Below are 21181 nucleotides of genomic sequence, written 5' to 3'. Positions count from 1 at the left end.
ATTAGAAATTGCTTCAGGCTTCAGTCTTATAATGAATGCAACTAATCTGTGATCTGATTTGGCCAGGGAGCAAATTACTGTTGATGGAGAGCAAAGCTGCCATATCTCTTTAAGGATGAAACACAGGATGTTGTTGCATGTCTTTGAAGTGTTGACTAACTGATCAAGAGATTCTTCATTGGTGGAATCCAGAGATTTGTAGGCATATATGTTTGAGGAAGTATGTCTTCCAGTTTATGGAGGGGTAGTTGCAGTCTCCTAGGAGTCACCATACTAGTTAGATAGGAGGTGTAGGCCAAGGGGGTCATAGAGAAAGTTGTATAGTTAGCTATGATATAAAAATCTTTGTTAATACTAAATTAATTATAGAGAAGTTCCAGGTCATTATCTTGTCTAACTAGTCTGGATGTAAAATTTTCTTTAACAATATGGAGACACAGTTGCTTTTTTGCCTACATCTGATGTGGTGGGTGTGATAATGTGAGGTATCACCATCTGTGCCAGGGAGAATAGAGTAGTGCATGTGTAACATGTCAGCATAATCAGCTGGGTTTTTGTAAAGAATTTTATGGTCTTTTGATTATAATACTGATTTGTACAGAAGCTTGTCTTAAAAATGTATTTGTAGAGTTGTTTGTATTGAAAATGCATCAACAGTGGGTCCTGCTGGACAAAGAAGAGATATACTTGTATGTCAGACAGTATTATTATAACTGATTAAATGTATATGTTTTAACAGAGAATTCTGGAAGGGAAGAGTAGAAGTTTTTGAAGTTGTTCTATAGCTTTCAGATGCTGCAACAGATGTGATGTCATTCTATGACCAGTACTGAAAAGACTGAACTTTCACAGCAGTTTGTTTTGTTTTTCTATTGTGAGAACTTGATATAAAACATCGAAGTCAGTCAGTCACTCAGTTAGTTGAAGCTCCTCATCTCACCTTGTGGAAGTAAGCATCTCAGCACATCATCTTGCCTTGCTGTATTAATAAAGTTAACTAGGGAACAGTTATTCTTTAGTCAGTTAGGAAACTACAGTGAGATTAGTTAAGTAGTGTTTTTCTGTATCTGTGTGAATCTATCCAACTGTTTTATTTTTTTTTATATCTCTTGTGACTGAAACTCTGATGTTTGTTATTCTCATGTTTTTCTTTTTATTATTTATTATTAAATATTTCAATGCCTTTCAATGTGGCTTGTCTTTTAGAGAATATTTTAACTATCTTGTGAGTGCTTATGCTTATTTTACTGACACCAGGGCCACTCCAAAATGTCTTGCTGCTTTTGCCACATTCTACCATTTGTATTAGTATCAATTTTACTCAGTATAATTGAATACCTTTGTAAGAGCATTGAAGTAGCAGACTGGTGGCAGCTTGGTTATCTTATAGTTTGGGTAGAGGGGGCACATTTAGTAAATCTGTGCCAGCCTTTCCCAGGAGTGTGTGTGTGTGTGAAAATCAAATATTCAAGTGTGGATGAGCTACTTGGAACTGGGATACAGTGCTCTAAAGTTATTAGTGTGGAGTCTCATCTGGGGTCTGCAGATAAACAGAGAGTGCAGTCCCAGGTCTGGAGCATGTTCCCTGTGTGATCTTAGGAGAAACTGTGCTTGATGCAGAGAGCTGCATCTGAAAGTACTGTGTAAATCTATTCCTGTTTTTAGTGGCCGTCCCTCACTGATGTCAGTGGTGAGGATTGAGGGTCCTTGATTACTGGCCCAGGTAGATAGGCCATCAGAGTGGGCGTGAACATATGTTAGGCTTTGAAAGTCTGTACTGATGGAGTACTGTAATTGATCTTTAACCAAGTCTCAGTGATAATGCATACAATGATGTTTTCCAGAGTAAGGTGTGCTTGTAGTGAGTGGAGTTCTTTGTTAAGGCTCTTAGTGTTGAGCAGCATTATCTTAATGTTATCCAGAATCAGTTTACTTATGTTGGCAGCTCTAGAAGACTGACATTGCCTATAAAAAGCATAGGCAAGGATTTCCCCAATATTCTAAAGCTTAAGAGGGAGAGGTGCAGGCCATCCCTGGCAAAGCAGAGAGGACTGTTTGCCTTCTCCTTGCAGGCTGATATATTTCATATCCATGCTGAATGGCATCAGAAGCTAAGACAATTATTGAAAATATTTTTTTGTTCATATTGTTGCATCATTTGTGGTGAGTAAAGAATGCTGCTCAAGGTTAGGTTTGTACCAACCTCAGACACATGTTCTGTGGGCTCCATAATTTCTTCATATAATCCAGGGAAGTACATCCTTTGTCATTTATACCCACATGTACTGCAACTGTGTTATATGAGTACTTGTGGTGCAAGGAGATGAGTGCTTACTTAATGTAATAAATGCTAGTGCCTAATATACAGTTGATTGTGACCATCACTTGCACAGCCTGGTGAGTGATAAATCAGTGTCTCAGTATGGAGTCACTTATGACTATAATGTTGAATTGTGTGGAGGTTTTCCTTATGTGCTTTTGAAATGACTCAGTTTTTCTCTTTGATGCATTTTTAATGGTGGGTGTTTTCTGTGTTGTATGCTGAGTGTCTGTGACTTTGCTGAGGGTACTTTCATCCCTCTCAACCTCTCAACACAAGAAATCTGGCAAAGCCACAAATAATGGGAGAATAAAGGCCTAAAAATAGGGACATGTTTTAAATAACACTCATAAACTAGAAAGCTGCTAGAATAACAGTTTTTGAATCAATATAGATTTTTTTCTGAAGGATATGAAGTCTAAAGTTCAAAAGTCTGTCAGTATTTAACGTCTGTCAGTATTTAATGTCCTCAATCCACAATGATTTTATTAATATTATTAATTTTATTAAGAGCAGACTAAAATATGAGGCAGAAATCTGGACAGTTTTGAGGTATGGTTACTTTTAGGAGGCATTGTGGTTTAGGTAGCCTCAGCATATGAAGGCCTACATGTTTGGTCAGAGCTGTATGCATGGTATTATGTGGCACTAACAACCTGTTTATTATTTGACATGCCTTTGTGTGAGAACCTTGCCTCAAATAACATTGTATAACTATATATCTCATATAATTTGTCTGTTAATTTAAGCAGTAGATAGTTATTGCTAAACATGAGACAATTGTCACATTGTCTCAGCATGCACATTTTGACCAGACTGGCTACAGAGGTGGCTAGAAGGTACAAATCTATGTTTCCATGTGCTTACTAATGTGGGCAGAGTTGCACTTATGAGGTTTGGAGGTGATTTACTGGAGGTTCTAGCTATTTAAAACAAACAATCTAAGTCTACACTCAAAGACCAATGTGCCATCTAGAGCAAATCAGAGCCTATTTGTGCAACTACTGACTATTTAAAGTACAAGATTAATTTAAGAAGTAGGTTATATACAGAAAATTAAGGCTGTAAATGCCTACATGTCTATAGAGCAGTATGCAATGTCACTATGCAGTGGGCTTAGTTGTACTAAATCACCTTATTTATAACCTAGAAAATAAAAAACAAAAAAGCTCAACAAAAGCACATCAACTGATAGGAAGAAACTAGAATTTATCCTCAGTAGCAAATAATGCTCACAACTAGTCTGGTGATGTTTTTCTACCACCAGAAGTAACCAGTAAAATTATTTCACCAAAAACTCATTAGTTTAACCACTCACTGGTTTAGCCAAGAATGATAAATGGTAGTGATTTGCCTTCTGGCAGCTATGGCTGCTACTAGTGCTGGTGTCTCCAGAGCTACATCCATCTTGGAATCAATGTCCCTTTTCTTTTTCTTTCACCAGAAGTAAAACAGATGTACTCATCCCAAGCTGGTTCTTAAGAAGCTGGTGACAGGCTCTTTGGTTCTTAGTTGTATCATCCCAAATATTCTATGGATCTGTAGTTTTGTTACAGCTTTCTCCTGGTCGATGCCCTGGATAGCATGTACATCAGCTTAGTGCAAGAGAGCTAAGATGCACAATGGTCTTAAACCACACTAGTCAGGAAAGTCCCATACACACTGCACAATCAGAGATAGTCATAAATCAATGTCTCCATGCCCCTTCTCTCACCAGGAGAAAAACAGTTGCATTAACCCCAAGCTGGCTCATAGGAAGAAGTTTTTAAGATTCCCAGTTATTGATAGTCTCTTGGAAGGTTGGGAAATAATGTTTCTGAGCTCCTTCTCTCACCAGAAGCAAAACAGAAGCACTAATCCAAACCCTAATTCCTGAGATGTGGTTTGTAGGCTATCACTGACTGGTAGGCTTGCCCAGATGTTTGCGGTTTCAAATGTACGATGGTACAACATGGATTAGTAGCCAGTATACAGTAAACAGTGGGAAGATAGAAAAAGAGAGTTTCTGAAGTTTTGACAGTCTAACAGAAGGGCCTTCCGAGTTTGACCTTCTAGTGCTCACAAGAATGAATACACAAGATGAGACTGGAAAAAGCTTCCAATGTCAAATGTAGAAAAGGAGTGAGCCACTCATGAGTGCTGAGTTTAATAGCACAAGAGAGAAAAAGGTGGTTGGGTGAGAAACTTAGTCTTATAACAACAGCAGCTCATTGACAGCTCCAAAAAATATACAATCTTTTCCTTTTCTGCTAAACTTAAGTAATAAACGCTACTTCTCAGCTGTACTCACCAATTACCTTTGTAATCAGAGCAGAAAACAGAAAAGATCTATTTTGTAACTTGCCCTAAATACTGTACTTTTAAAAATCCAGAGCAAATACAAATGCAAAATACAACAAATATAAACAAATTTAAGCTAAAACAAATTGCAATAAATAAAAGAATAAAAAGAAATGCAAAGCTGATAACCTTAAGTGTAGAATTTAAAGTAGTCTCACAGCAAAAGGAGGTCAGTGGTAGCTTCAGTGCTCTTCTCTGCATGGGATGATTTTATATTTCTTGGCATTAAGTTTAAACTCTTTTTTCAGTGCGTCAGGTGCTGACTCATGTTAACTCATTCATTTCAGAGGGTATGGATATCTTTGGAGGGCATTGCATTTACAACCAGATTGCAATTATCAGCAAATCTGGATGGCCAGAGATCACTTTTATTAGAAACAATTTCAGAAAAGTAAATGCCAAATGGCAGAGGACCTTATAAAGACCCCTGAGAACACAACTGATCTCCTTCTGACTTAAGGAGGTATCACCTACTAAGACAACATTTTCTGTCCTTCAGTCAGTTGGCTATCTGTCTTCACATATATGGGTCAGTGTTTTAGGCCATTAGCTTATTTACAATTCCATCAGGTGGTTTGGTGTCAAATACCTTGGCAGGATCATGATAGGTAGTGCGGAGAGTGTGACCTTTGTTGACTGCCTGGGTGACTTTCTCAAAGAAGCAGACAAGATTTAGCAGGCATTACCTAACCTTTACAAAGCTGAATCCCTGTTAGACAAACATAATCAGATTTTCCATGACATAATTTATGAGGTTGATAATGATATGCTCCTTGGATTCACAGATAAGACACAAAGCTGATAGTTCTGTAGTTTCCAGGGTCAGTGCTAGGTCCACCCTTGGGGATGTATCACTGCCACACTATACAAGGATTCTAGGACATAGCTTGTAGCCTGGCTTAGGATAAACAGTTTAAGGAGTCAATCAGTAAGTGCACGTTTGGCACTATTTATTAGACAATCTGGTATATTGTCAGGACCCATGGAAAAAACTTTTTTTTGTTTTTAAGAGTACCTTAAGGACATGATCTTTAGTGATGGTATTGTATCTGTTATAGGAAAACATGATACATTGTGGATAATGTGCCACTAAATTAATATGAATATGCTGGCAAAGACTGAAAGCATTATTTAAAACAAGGTTGTATGAAACAAAGATGAAGGCATCCCAGTCTTAAGTATTTATTTTACTGATGTCTAATTTGCAAGTTATATTGTATGACTAGATTGCACATGTATGTCATTTTTTTACTGTCACTATTGTAGCTTGCAGATATGCATTCTAAAAGTCATTGAAATATTTTGAACCATCTTATTTAGTTTTTAGATTACATTAGATCCTCCTTTATAGTCTGTAATTATGTTACATGGCATAGTCAATGTGTCAACACTGTTTTGAAAATGCATGATTATATTACCTGCTTGCTCAACTGGAGCTTGTAAACTGTGTATTACTTGTAATCATTTTGTAATTTTTTACTGTATGTTCTACCCTGGAGCTTTTCTTCCCGGGCCTCCGCTGAAAATGGACATGTATCCAGTCGGACTATACTGGTCAACAAATGTAAAATAAAATCAATAAATAATGGTACTAGCAAATCTGTAGACAGATGCATTAAAACTTGGTTTTCTGTTCTTTCAGGTTCAACAGAATTCTTGAAATGCCCAGATAAGGAATGGCCCACTGGGAAACAGGATAGCTGCATATCGAAAAATATTGAATTGCTTTCATATGAATATGCTTTCGGAACAACACTGGCTGGCATAAGATTATTTTCTACACTAGTCTCTTTTACAAACATAATGACACACCAATTGTTCGAGCAAATAACCAGACATTAAATTTTCTTCTGTTGTCACTATAGGTGTGTTCTGTCTGCTCATTAGTATTTATTGACCAGCCAAACAAAATTAATTGTCTGCTTTGTCAAACAATCTTTGGCGATAGTTTTGTATTTTATGTGTCTTGTATCCTTTTAAAAACTGTTATGGTTGTTACTGCTTTCAGGTCAACTAAATCAAACAGCAAATTAACCAAATATGTAGGGCCAGTAATACCAAACAATATAGTATTTGTCACCTTCCTTCAGCTCACATTATCTTCTTTGTGATTAACAATTTCCCCCTCCCCATTCCCTGAGAAGAACATGAAATCACAAATGTGGAAGGTAATATTTGAATGCAATGAAGGGTCAGTAATTGCATTTTGGTACATGCTGGGATACCTTGGTTTGCTTGCCTCTGTGAGTTTTATAATAATTTTTCTGTCTTGTAACTTGCCAGACAGTTTTAATGAGGCTCAGTACATATCATTCAGTATGTTGATGTCTGTAAGTGTCTGGTTATCTTTCATTCCTGCCTTCCTTAGCACAAAAGGGAAATACATGGTGGTTGTTGAGATATTTGCCATTCTTTCTTCTAGTACGAGTGTACTTCTTTATATTTTTGCTCCTAAATGTTACATTATTCTGTTTCATTCTGAAATTAATACAAAGCAATACACTGTGGGGAGAAGTTCATCACAGGGGAGATGATTTTATCTTTCATAAAGTCCACTTTTTCAGGTCAATATCATGTTTGTTATGGTGACAGTTTACCAAACATTACTCTGTTGTAAAATACAAATTCAGTCATTTGCACCCACTTCCTGTTCATGAACAAGGACTCAAACAGTCTTCATCCCATAGTTTCACTTTATCTGGCATTTAACATTTTTACTAATATATTTTTTCTCCATGAGATCTGCTAACAATCTGAGTCACATACATGCATGGTGCCTTTTTGGGGTAATGGGTAGCAAACCCTTACATCTATGCATGCAATGCATATTGGGCTCTATCAAATGTACAGGGAATAATATGCTTTAAGCTAAAACACATCTGATGATTGAACCAGCTGTATTGTAGTCATAGATCCCAATGCTGTTCGGCTGGACATTGCCTGATGTGGTGATCTCAGCTCTACATTCCAGGGTGGATGCAATGCAGTGATATATAGCAAAACTGTTTTACAACAATCACTTGTGCAAATTTTTGTAGTAAGTAAAATTTGATATGTGTAGGTTTCTCTGCACTGTATTCTCAGACAAATGGATGAAAATCCACAGTCTCCCATCATGATTAAAATGGAATCCTACAAAGGTATTACAATATATATATATATATATATATATATATATATATATATATATATATATATATATATATACTGCATCCAGACTAACTGAGGAAGCTCATGTCTTTTTTTATCTTTGAAACCAGTCTTTTGTGCTTTGACCATAATATAATATAATTTGGATTCTTTATCTTGCTCATTTGGCCCTGGTTTTGATTTTTTTAGTCTTGTTGATACCACAGTGCACCTTAAGAACACCACAAGCTGGTTACATGCACTTTCGAACATTGAAAACTCTCAGTCTCCCACCATGGAGGGGAATGGAAGCCCATAGAAGAATTACAATATATACACAACTGCATCCGGGTAATCCTTAAATGTAATACTGTACCCCTCATGTGATTATGGGACAATAATAGCCACTACATGTCAAGCAGAGTGGCAACCTTGTGACCTTCAGGGCAAATCTAGATTATTGGAAGCCTCAAACTGTCCACCGGCCTCTTTTTTGTTGTCCATCTTGAAAATAGACAGAAATTTTTTGCCTGGTCGTGTAGTAATTTATAGACTGATTAACTAATGCTTACCTATGAACCTAAGACAAAAGAAATATCATTTAAAAACAAAGAACTGTGGATAGTTGAGATTTCCTATAACACTAATAATTTCACGAGCACTTATTTATTTAGATTTTTAACAAAGTTTTCATTATGTTCTGAGAAGTGTAAGAACATCCCCGGGATTCAATAAAGCCTACACTAAGTGTACACGATATGTATTCAATAAAATTCTTATCTCATTTTTTGTGTTTTCTGGTCAGTCAGAAAGATTATGCTAAGTGTAAATGTAGTCTACACTTTGTGGTAACCTTTATGAATTACTGTAAATATTTAAAGCAGAAAAACTATCAGGAGGAAAACTAAAATTAGGAGGAAAAAGGTATGTACGTCTGTGTTGTCTGCTCCTCAGAGAGAAACTGTAAACTTGGTGTACACTTAGTGTAGGCTTTATTGAAATGATTATCATGTTTATTTTTATTTTTTTTCCTTTTTTTGGCCTGTTTTCTGCCACTCCTTCACTGACTATCTAACCCTACCTTCTGGGTGCACTACTGGTCCTTTCATTTACCTTTGGTGAGAGCCCTGTTTTGCATTCCTTTTCTTTGAGTAGAGTTGAGCAGACTGGGAGTGGTGCCATCATCAATACAGAGGAAGGAGGTTTTACTTTTGGGTCTTATCACCAATAGACATGCCTGGTAACTTACTCAGGGTTGGCCATGTAAAGGCATCAGCAAGGGCATGTTACTCAATTCCATGACTAAAGAATCACAGAACTGCCCTGCCCCCCTGGAGCCAGCATTCTCATGTGGTTTTTGGTCTCCACTGTGGTTTCTAACATGGGGCTGTGTGCCTTGGGCATATTTCCCATCCTTCCTCTAAACAGAAGAAAAACAGTTAAGCTGCATAACCCCTGCCTTTCACATGTCAGCTCCAAAGATGGACCTGAGGATCTAATAAAACTCAGGTCAACTGAGTCATTGTCAGTGATTAATCCCAGAATGCCATTGGACCTGGACATGATACCAAGATAACTGCATTTCTGCAACAAGCTATTCATGTAACAGAATAATGATACAAAAAACAAGTCACAGTAAAAGGATGGTGCAAGAAAATAATCCAGGTCTTTTAAGGTATCTTGACTATATATATTTTTTATTTTTTTTTCAAGATTCCCATACATGTGCTTTTATTTTGGGGCAATGGAATACTTCCTACCTTATATCATTTTTTTTGTAATGGGTGCATCATATATTTGTTGTAGTGTACATTTCCTTATATCATCCCTCATAATGGGCACATAATATACCAAAGGTTTGGGTGTACCTTATTTTATATTATGTCTAATAATGAGTACATTATATAACTGAGAAGTGAGGTGCTCCTTGCCTTGTATCATATTCACAGCAGCTACCTCATTAGTTGGGGACTATGACATGTATTATACTGTCTCTCATAGCAGGTACCCCATGCACCCGGGGGTCTGCTTTACCTTATCTTGTCTCCCATAATAGGTGCAGCATATACTTGGGAGATGAGGTGCACTTTATCCCCCATAATGGATTAAGCCGGGGTTGGAGTGCATCTTGTATTTTAGCATTGTATCTGGCAGTGTGGCTTATCTTACATCATCTTCCAAGATGGTTATACCATGTAGCTGGGCAGTTTGCCTTCCCTTATATCAACTCACATTAAGGATGCACCATGTATATAAAAGTATAGCTTCGTACAAGAAATATACTAAGTAGCTGCCCACAGCCGCTGCAGACCGCACTTTACAGTTGTGCTCATCAGTGTTGATCTCAGTGACTGATGGTTAGTACCTCTTCACCTTGTAATTTCACTGTAGGTGCAGTGAGCACAACACACTGACTCCATTCTGTTTACTGCAGCCTTAGTGTAGGTTATGCTTACTTCACAGACCCTGCTGCACTGTTTCAAACATACCACCAGGAGGCAAACAAAAGTAAATATCAGAAATAGTCCTTATGCACTAGTGCTCAGTTTCCCAGCTCCAATGATTGCCCCGAAGAACTGAAATGAAGTAAGTAACCCAGACATGAAGTTCTGTGATGATTTGAGAAAGTTTAAATTTGATACTTTCCAAATTCTGCTCTCATTAGTACTTCTTACAATAATTTAGTATTCGGCCAACCTTTGTGTAAAAGGTGGCTTAATATGTATGTATTTAGTTGTTCTATTAAATAAACTATTTTTCTTCTGCTACATGCCTCCCTGCCTTCAAATGAAACATCACTCTGCTCTTATAGATACTTATCTAGTGTCTCAGATGCTAAAATCAATTCCTCTGTCAGTATTTTAATTAGAGTAGATTTATTTTTTTAACTTACATATTAAAATAATAGCCCTAATTCCCAAATATCTAAGTGCACCTTCTCTGTATTTAACTATTAATTTATTTATTTTTGATACTGAACAGACCTCTCAAATGTCATTATTTAGGTGGAATGTTCCTGTTTTTAGGCCTGATTTATCCATGTTGATGATGTGCTCAATATCTGAGCTGTTTGTCTGGCTGTGACCTATCTGCAATCATCTAGACGTACAAGCTTATTTAAGTACGCTTTTTTGCTCTTGCATTGTTTCAGTGATAGTACTGCATTTTATTTATTTGTTTCATTGAATATTAATTGAAAAGTGTGGTCTCTCTCTCTATCTCTCTCTGCAGTTAGTTTGCCAGGGCTAATTCAGCACTAGAAGTATAAGCCATTTGGTTTCAGTGGGGGTTGTTTCACTTCTTTGAAGTTCTGTGTTTAACTGTTAGCCTGGGGGGTTTCCTTTGCCTTATAACAGTGGTATAGTCACACTTCTGTGTATTTATTTGTGCTCAGTATCTGAGCTGTTTGGCTGGCTATGACCTATCTGCAATCATCTGGACATTGATGTTGATTTAAGTACACTTGTTTGCACTTGCATTGTTTCAGTGATAGTACTGCATTTTATTTGTTTGTTTCATTGAATATTAATTGAATATTATGGTCTTTCAAAAATATATATACTTTATTCAGATGCTCTTACTGTAACTGTGTTCTACCTTCTTTATTACTTTTGTTTGCTGTTCTGTGTGCTCTTAAATGTTCAAATGCTCTTATTCTGCATTTATTACTGCTTGTTAGTAGCCTGATTAAATTTGTCTGCTGTTCTAAGCATTTTAGTTTTGGTTTTAGCACTTGTTCTTCAGGCCAGTTATTTTACATTTAGAGTTTTTGTGGTCTACATTCTTGTGGACAAACCCTTATCAAATCCTGCTCTCCATAAGTCCACCAAGTATTCCAAACACTATGTCTGGACAATTCCCATCAGTTTCTCCTGCCAGCCTGGTCGACATGGGCATACTGAGACAGTGTAACAACTGCCTCATGTTCACTGGCAGTCTTCTTCTCATAGCACATGATTCTTCTGCTTGCGTGAACTGCATCTACATCAGTAAGCTGGAATCCATGCTCTCTCACACCACAGTCAGTACTCTTAGGTTCATAGGTTCATAGGTAGGTACTGGGCTATCTGCCCGAAGGCATATATTAGCCCAGCCACATTGTGCGGTATTCACCGCCCCTTTGGTTAGTTCCCTAGGCCCTTGATCTAGCAGCTAGTATCCTTGGCCCCTATCTAGTAGAGCTGTTGGTATGATCCCTGGTGTGAACTTTCTGTTACCCATCCACTCGTCAAGGTTCCTCTTGAAGAGTGATAGTGACTGTCTTATGTAGATCGGGACCTTGTTCCATAGCAAGGGAAGTCTTTGCAAAGGGAATCTATCCCTCCAGCATGTTCTATTCATTGTTCTGCTGAGTTTTATATCCCTAGAGCGTGTAGCTCGAGTAGATTTGGTTTTGCTAAGATGGAGCATGTTCAGCAATTCTGGGTTGGACATGGCTCTGTATGTTAGACAGAGATCGCCTCTGAGAAGGTGGTATGCAACAGAGAAAAGCCTTAGTTTTTTCAATCATGCTGCATAGGGCAATCCTCTTAGTGAAGTACCTCTGTGGTATCTCCAGCTACTGGAGATGCCTGGCCAGGTACATTCCAATTGGTGTATTGTACTCAATAATGGGTCTGATGGGGGAAGAGTAGAGGGTCACCACTACATCCTTAGATCTTGATGAGAACCCTTTCATGATCAGATGGGTCACACAGAAGGATTTTCTAACCACCGTGGCAACATGGTTATCAAAGAAAATCTGACTATCTACTTGAGTCCTTAGATCCCTTATTACTTCTTCAGATTTCAAGGGGTTACCTCCTATGTTGTAGTTCGCGGGTACTCTGTTTTTTCCAAAGGGGATTACTACACATTTTTTACATTTAGCTTGAGACCATGGCTTTGACACCAAGCATCATTCTCATTAAGGCCCTTCTGGAGGATATCCATGTCAGCTGGAGACTCTATTATAGCACCCAGTTTGCAGTCGTCTGCAAACTTGGTAAACCACAGCCCTTCAGTGCTTGCCTGTACTTCTGAGAAGTATATGCCAAACAGGAGGGGCCCCAGGACAGAGCCCTGAGGCACACCACTCATTACTGGCCTGGATTCGGACATAGATCCCGCTACTCTTACTTTGTGGGATCTGTCTGAGAGCTAGTTTGCAATCCATCTTATGATGTAAGAGTTTATGTCAGGTTGATGAGTTTATCAATAATACCCGAATGGAGAATGGTGTCAAATGCTTTAGCAAGGTCAAGGTAAGCCATGTGTACCTCCTTTCCCTTATCTGTAGCCTGAGTAATTGCCTCAAAGTCCACCAGGTTCAGGAGGCATGATCTGCCCTTGACAAAGCCAAACTGTGTGGGGTCAAGTGTTTGGAGGTTCCCAATCTCTCCATTTATGAGTTCCATAATGATTCGCTCCATTGCCTTACAGATCAGACTGGTCAGGCGTATTGGTCGGTAGTTCCCAGGGTTGGTTGTGGGCCCACCCTTGTGCAGTGGAACCACCGTTGCTGTGTGCCATTCTATGGGCACATATTTTGTCAAGAGGCTGAGACTAAACAGGGTATTCAGATGCCGGGTTAATTCATTTTGCAGCTCGTGTATGACACAGCCTGGGACACCATCTGGTCCCACGGAGGCAGTGTTTATAGCTTTAGATAGAGCCTTATTAACCAACGTATCAGTAATAATTGGAGTTACACAATCCCCTGGAATAGTAATAAGCCCTGCAGGTGGTGAGGGGGGGGGGGGATTTGCACCGAACCTGTCAGCCAAGATGTTGGCAATGTCAGTGGGGTCAGTGTATTTTGTTCCATTTTGTACTAGCTCAGAACAAACCTGAGCATTGCCATTTAGGTTTTTGACATAACCATAGAAGGCCTTATGGTTATACTTGGCATCCTTGGCAACTTTCTTTTCGAAATTGACTTTAGTTGACTTGATGAGGGCCCTCAATTTCTTACTAATGCTGATCAGGGATGATTTTTCTACTTGAGATTTGGACTTTTTTGTATAAGTCTTCTCCTATTATTGTATAGTTTGCTTATGGTTGGGGTCCATCAGACTGGTTTCTTCTTGCTTGAAGAAGGTGTCTTGGTTTTATTTGGGATAGCACAGTCCATGCAATCCTGAAGATGTATATAAAGTGCCTTGGTGTAGGATTCTGCATCCTGGATATCATTATCCTTCTGCAAGGGAATAGTGAAGCTTTCCACTTCTGACGCAAGTAGTTTGAAGTTTGCTTTGGAAAGGTTTTTTATGATGGTTTCTTTGACTGGGGGAGGTGGAGGGGTGAGGATGTCCAGGGTTATCAGTTTGTGGTCTGATCTGACCAGAGAGGGAGTGATAACAGGTGTGGTACAATGGGCACCCATATTCGTGATGACTAAATCCAATATGTTGTCCCCTCTAGTGGGAGAACATACCAGTTGCTCAAGGGCATTTGAATTTATAAATTCTATGAACCGCTGGGCATAGGAGTTAGAACTTTGGTAGTTCACCCAGTCTATACCAGGGTAGTTAAAATTACCCAAAATTATGGTGTTGGGTAGGACCTTTATATTTTCCAATGCTTCAAAGAATACTGAGTGAGCATCTTGGGACATGGTGGGTGATCTATAACAGGCTATGATTTGAAATGTGGTTTTGCCTGCTGATAGTTGTGCATGGATGATCTCTGGGGCATCATGCTGCGCCACTAACCTGGAGATGTGGGTATCCTTGATGAATATGGATACACCTCTGCCCTTTGTACTGCGATCCGGTAACTGAGGCCGGAAGGTATGATATGAATTGTAACCTGGTAGTGCTGGGGTGTTCTCTGGAGCCTTGAATCAGGTTTCCGTCACTGCACAAACATCGATTTTCTCCATACTGAGAAGGGCCTCAAGTGCAGTGCATTTTGAGGTTGAGACTTCTGTCGTTGAGTAGCATTACCCTTAGTTTTTGGTTACCTGTGCTGGTTACGGTGGTTGGTTTGTCCTTTGAGCCTTGCCTAAAAAAGGCACTATGGGGTGGGGATGGCAAGAGACTTGGCCAGTATTCGAAAGCCTAGGGGTGACAGGTGCAAACCATTTCTGGTGAATCAGTGAGGCTTCTCTATCATGTCATCCCAGGCAGACAGACACTGGATCCCCTTAGAATGACACCAGAAGCTTAGCCAGTTGTTGAAATTGATCATTTTGTCTTTGTATTATGGTATCATTCTAGGTGAAGGCAGTATGCTACTCAAGGTCAGGGTCATACCAGCTTGGGCTACATGATCAGAGAGCTCCTCGATGTCTCTTTTCATGTAGTCCAGGGAGGTACGTCTTAGATCATTCACACCAACATGTACAATGACAGTGTCATACTTGTACTTGTTCTGGAGTGACCTAAGTGCCTGTGTTATGTGGTGGATCCTAGCACCTGACAGGCAGCTGACAGTAACCTTCTCCTTGTTCAGCCTGGTGAGTGGAACATATGTGTGCCTATTACTAGCGTGTTGGGTATGGTGTTTTGCCTTAGGGGCTGTCATGAGGCACACTGCTGAGTTGAATTATGTGTTTTCTGGCTTGTGTTTAGAGGTGCAGGTTGCTTGCTTGTCTGCTCTGGAGGGCACTGTTTCTTTTTCAGATTGGTACCTAGTGCCTCCGAATATGTTTTTGTGTATTTATGTGTATGTTTTGCCAGTGCTTGTTTTGTAGATCCATGTGTGACTGGTGGTGTGATGCTAGTGTGTCTCTTCTCCTCTTGACTGTCTGTTACAGTCATGGGTTGAGAGCACTTAGCCTCCAGTCTGGCTGTGTATTTGCATCTCTTACAAGTGTTTGTGTCTAGAGGTAAGAGCAGAGGGTTGTCTGTATACATGAGGCAGTTGCGACATTGCCTCAGGATGCCCAATTCCACCAGATGAACTGGAGAGTACACCTGAAGCTGACCTCTGGACATGCTTGGAAAAGTAAATTTCACTTGTCTTGCAGACAATCGAGGGTCTTATGCTGTGTTATACTAGTGCTGTCTAGGAGATTTGGAAAATAATAGTGCTGTCTAGGAGATTTGGACAAGTGCTGATTTGGGTTATGCAAGTGCTGCAATAAGAGCAGTTGATCTGAAGCACTTGAGTTGAGGCTTGCCAAGTTCTAAGGGAAAATTTGCAGTGCAGAGTTTGTGGAGCCCGGAATAGTATACCCCAGCTAACCGGCACTGCCCAACGCTGCTCTGTGCGCAAGTCCACGCAAAAAGAGAGTTGCAGGGTTTTAAGAGAGAGAGAGAGAGATCAAGGAGTTTGGAATTGACCCAAAATGGCCAATAAAACTACAGTTTCTAGGCAGTAACCACTCCTACAGGGACAGGCAGGCTACTCAGTGTTAACCACTGCCACTGGTGAACACAGAGACTTCCCTTTAGCCCAAGTAAGCACTGGCCTCCAAGAAACTTACAAACAGTTCAGAATAGCAACTCTGTAACTGAACTTTTTTTATATTATAGAAAGTGGGAAAATAGCAAGATTCTTTTGTTTTTTTTGTTTTTGTTTAAGGATAGCAGAGACCCACAAATAGCAAACTAGTCAGAACAGTGCAATAATGACCCCAACATGTGTGTGCTAGGTCAGAGGCAGGTAAACTGTAATTTTAAGAAAGAATGATTTTAAATTAAGTGCAACACAAAAAATGCAATAAACAGGCTCTAGGTATGTTCTAAATACTGTTTCTAACACAGATATCAACTTTTTCAAGCAAGAAAATGTCAAAAAGTAGACGGCAATGCAGTTTTTATAAGAAATTAATCAGAAGAAAATACTTAAAATCTCAAAAGTGGCTCCTTTCTTCTCTCAGCGTTCTATCTACCTGACAAAGAGGAGATTGCTACCAAAAACATCATACCACTCACATCACACAGCCAAGCACAACACACACCCACCTATGCTGGGGTCCTCAATAAAAACTTACCTAAACAATAGAGACCCCAAAACACACTCACAAACATTCCACACTCAACACCAATCACATCGTACACAGCAGACAACACACCAGTGTCTAACAAACATAGTCCATTAGGCAAATCAATAAATCAATACATCACATATAGCATGACAATTAACCAAACATACTAGTTATTGGTGACTCATTAGTGAGACACACTGATGTCCCCCTCACCAGGCTCAACAAGGAGAAGGTCACAGCTGTCTGTCAGGTTCTAGAATCTGCCATATCACGCATGCACTTAAGTCTCTCCACAACAGGTACAAGTATGACTCAGTCATTGTCCATGTTGATGTGAATGACTTGGGACATACCTCCCTGGGACTATATGAAGAGAGACATGATTGAGCTCTCAGAGCATGTGTACTAGTCAAGTATGACCCTAGTCTACCTTCACCAAGAATTATACCACAATGCCAACAAAAAATAATTGACTTGAACAATTGAATTAGTTTCTGGTTTCTTTCCAAGGGGATCTAGTTTCTGTCTGTCTGGGGTGACATAGCTGACAGGCCTCAATGCTTTGCCAGTGATGGTCTCCACCTGTCACCCCTGGGATTCCAGATCTTGGCAAAGGCTCTTGCCTTCCTCATTGTGCCTTTTTTAGGCTATGTCCCAAAGACAAATCTTCCAACATAAAAGATCTGTCAAAAACCAAATTGAAGGTCATGCTGCTTAATGGTGGGAACCTTAACCTGAAAAATGCACTCACTGGAGGCTCTCCTCACACTGGAAGGTGCTGATGTCTGTGCAGTCATGGAAACTTGGTTCAGGGCTGCAGACAGCACCCCTGCCTTACCAGGCTATACCTCATTCCACACTTTCTGACCCCAAAACAAGGTCGGAAAGATTAAGGGTGGTGGAGTCTCTATTTACATTAAGGACAGGCACACCTCCAGACTGGTTTGCCAGCATGATGCACTGGAATTACTCCAGGTGCAACTGACAATTGTCAAGATACCCATCCAAGTTATAGCCTATATACTATAGACCCATCTCCATGACTCAGGACACCCATCCTCCTGCCTGGACCTACTTGACTCCATCAAGGTACCCCCTAACACCCTGATCCTTGGTGACTTCAACAACCCCACCATAGACTGGTTGAACTATTCCTGCACTAATGCACTCACCCAATGATTCCTTGACTTCATCAGTTCTAAAGCACTAAACCACCTGGTCTCATCCCCTGCAAGGGAGATAACATTCTGGACTTGGTTCTCACCAATATGGGTGACCACTGCACCACTCTAATAGTATGTTCTTCCCTGGTGAGGTCTGATCATCGGTCTGTCACATTTGAAGTTTCTATACCACCCACCCCTTCCCAGCCATAACCAGGCTACAAAACTTCTCAAAAGCTGACTACAATCTGCTAAGGGAGGGTATCAGCAGCTTCACACCACCACCAACACCCCCTCAGACGATGCATACAACTATGCTGAACAGTATGCCAGTGCAGTATACAAGCACCTGTACAACTACATGGACTCAGCCATAACCAGAAAAATGAAAACCTGCTCCTCAAGGAAACACAAACCTGTCTGGTGGACATCCTCTATCAACAGGCTTTACAACAAAAGGAAGAAACTGTTGTCCAAGAGTAAAAAGGAACAAATTCTAAATTGGAAAAACTCCCTCCTCCACCTCAACAAGCAAATTAGATCACCAGTGAAAACCTCCAAAGCCAATTATGAGTTGAAACTAGGCTCTGAAACAAAGGGAAATCACAAGTCCTTATTCAGTTACATTAGGAACTTCCATGGCAAAGCCCAAGTTTGTTCCAAATTAGTACGTAATGGTGCCATGTACACTGATCCTTTTGACTTAGCTAACCTCCTAGCTGATAGGTTCAGTGAAAACTTTACCCCCCTATCACCCTCAAAGGCCCAGTCAACATCCCCAATACTTGTCCCCACACCTCACATCTCTGGAAATCAAGTGTTAGAGGCCCTATCCAAGGCAAAGAACATGGTTTCCATGGGACCTGATAGTATCCCAGGCTGTATTCTGCACCATCTCCAGCAAGAACTAGCTTTGTCATTGAGCACCCTTTTCAATCACAGCAAATTACAAGCTTCATTCCAGCAGAGTGGAGAACTGCCATTGTCATCCCCTTGCACAAAGGTGGTGCCACAACTGACCCAGGAAACTATCACCCAATTAGCTTGACAAGTCTGATCTGTAAGGCCATGGAGTGTATTATTAATATGGATCTCATAAACAAGGACATTGGCAGTCTTCAAGCACTTGACTCCACCCATTTTGGATTTGTCAGGGGCAGATCTTGCCTATTGAACCTGGTTGACTTCTTTGAGACTGCTGCCAAGGCCTGGGATGAGGGAAGGTCAGTACATACAGATTACCTTGACTTAGCCAAGGCCTTTGACACAGTCCCCCACTTGGGCATCATCAAAAAGCTAACACAACTTGGTGGTAATCTCTATCGCATCAGGTAGGTGGCCAGCTGGCTCACCGATAAGACCCACAAGGTCAAAATAAGTGCCACCATCTCTGGCAGCAGACCTGTCACAAGTAGTGTTCCCCAGAGATCTGTCTTGGGACCCCTTCTATTTGGCATCTACTTCTCAGGGGTCCAGGCAAAGATAAAGGTTGACCAAGTTTGCGGATCACTGTAGGTTGGGTGCTGCCATTGACTCGTCAAATGATGTTAACATACTGCAAGGGGTCTATATTATAACATCAAAATCTACAAAGATCGAATGTTATAATATCGAACCCTAAACACTGAAATCTGCAAACATCGAACAGTCAGAATAGCGATTTTTTTCCCAGGGAAAAAAATAGCTATTCCGAGAAACATACACACAACATAAACACACACAAAAAACAGCTATCCACACACATATACTTAAAATCCTACACTTAAACCTAAACTAAACTTTACATACACTACTAGCTATCCACTTACCTTAACCCAACCCTAACCCTAAGGTCTGTCACTATCGCACACTCACCTCACCCGCGCCCTAACCCTAACTCACCTAACCCACCCACTAACCCTAACCTACACTCAACTGCACACTTACCTGACCCACTCCCTAACCCTAACTCACCTAACCCGCCCCCTAACCCTAACCTACACACAATAGCACACTTACCTGAACCCTACCCATAATGTTCCAACATAGCTAACACTGAAAACAGCAAAGCCACAGCAACAGCCCACCAAATTCTTTCCCTGGGAAAGAATTCAGTGTCCTGCACCTTCGCTGTTTTCAGCGTTCGACAAAACTGGCTCGATATTATAACATTCGAACTTTATAAAATTCAATGTTATAATATAGACCCACTGCAAGAGGGTCTCACAGCTACAAATAACTAGTGCCAAAGTCATGGACTTAAGTTAAACACAAAAAAATGTATTATCGAACCATTTAGCAAAAACATGGCCCCTACTGATTACCATATCAATGGCACACAACCTGTGGTGAAAGACCTGGGTACTCTGGTTAACAACAGTCTCATATTCGACCATCATGTGGCATCAGTGGTCAGAAAAGTCTTTTACTTGGTTTATCTCATAAGTAAAGGGATTGCATCCAGAAAACAGGAGTTTTTTTACCTCCCTGTGCTCTCCCTCATTAGGCCTATAACTGAGTATAACAACTCATTTGGTATGTACCTCTCCAAACACCTGTACCAACTGGAAAGGCCACAGAAATACCTCAAAAAGAGAATCCATGGCCTCCAACACCTGTCCTATGTGGACAGGCTCAAATCACTATCACTCTACTCGGTATCATACAGATTGCTCAGAGGTGATCTGTATCTCGCCTACAAGGCAATATCAGACCCTGCCATACTAGAGATGCTCCTTATCTGTAAGTCTAACTCCTCACACATTACCCACTCTATAGGCCTAGATCTAATATCCAACATCATCAAAACCTGCTGGAGAGACACGTTTGTCTCCCAGAGGCTGCCCAGTCCCTGGAATAGACTTCCCACACATGTCAAACAGAGTACTTCGCTGACCCTCTTCAAGTGCAATATTAATGAATGGATGGGAAACCACAAATTTGTCCCAGGAGTTCCACCTTTGTCCCTCATTGACAGGGGGTGGCAGGTGCTGACTGAGCTTTCTTTTTTTTGGGGATAAACTCTTGGCTAGGCTTGTAACAGCCCCAGGGCCATTAGCCTAGTAACCTCCTATGATCCTATGACCCTATGCCCCTATTTTTGATGGTATCTCCCTATTTTCAGGCTTGATTTACCCCTTCACACAATTTTCTGAACTCCCCTCATCACACATGATTCTTAAGCTGATTAGTATGCAGTAAACAACACTCAATGACCAACATGCTGGTGGCACCAATAATTTAAAGAGCAGGACACATATCCTACATCTCCATTTTTCAAAAGAAAAATAAATGACCATGTGTGGTAGAATTTTGCAATATATTTAATCAAAATCT

The sequence above is a fragment of the Protopterus annectens genome, chromosome 3.part0 (genome assembly GCF_019279795.1).
Source record: "Protopterus annectens isolate FY-2018-M chromosome 3.part0, PAN1.0, whole genome shotgun sequence".
In the NCBI taxonomy this organism is placed as follows: Eukaryota; Metazoa; Chordata; order Ceratodontiformes; family Protopteridae; genus Protopterus; species Protopterus annectens.
Note: the sequence above shows the minus strand (reverse complement) of the source record.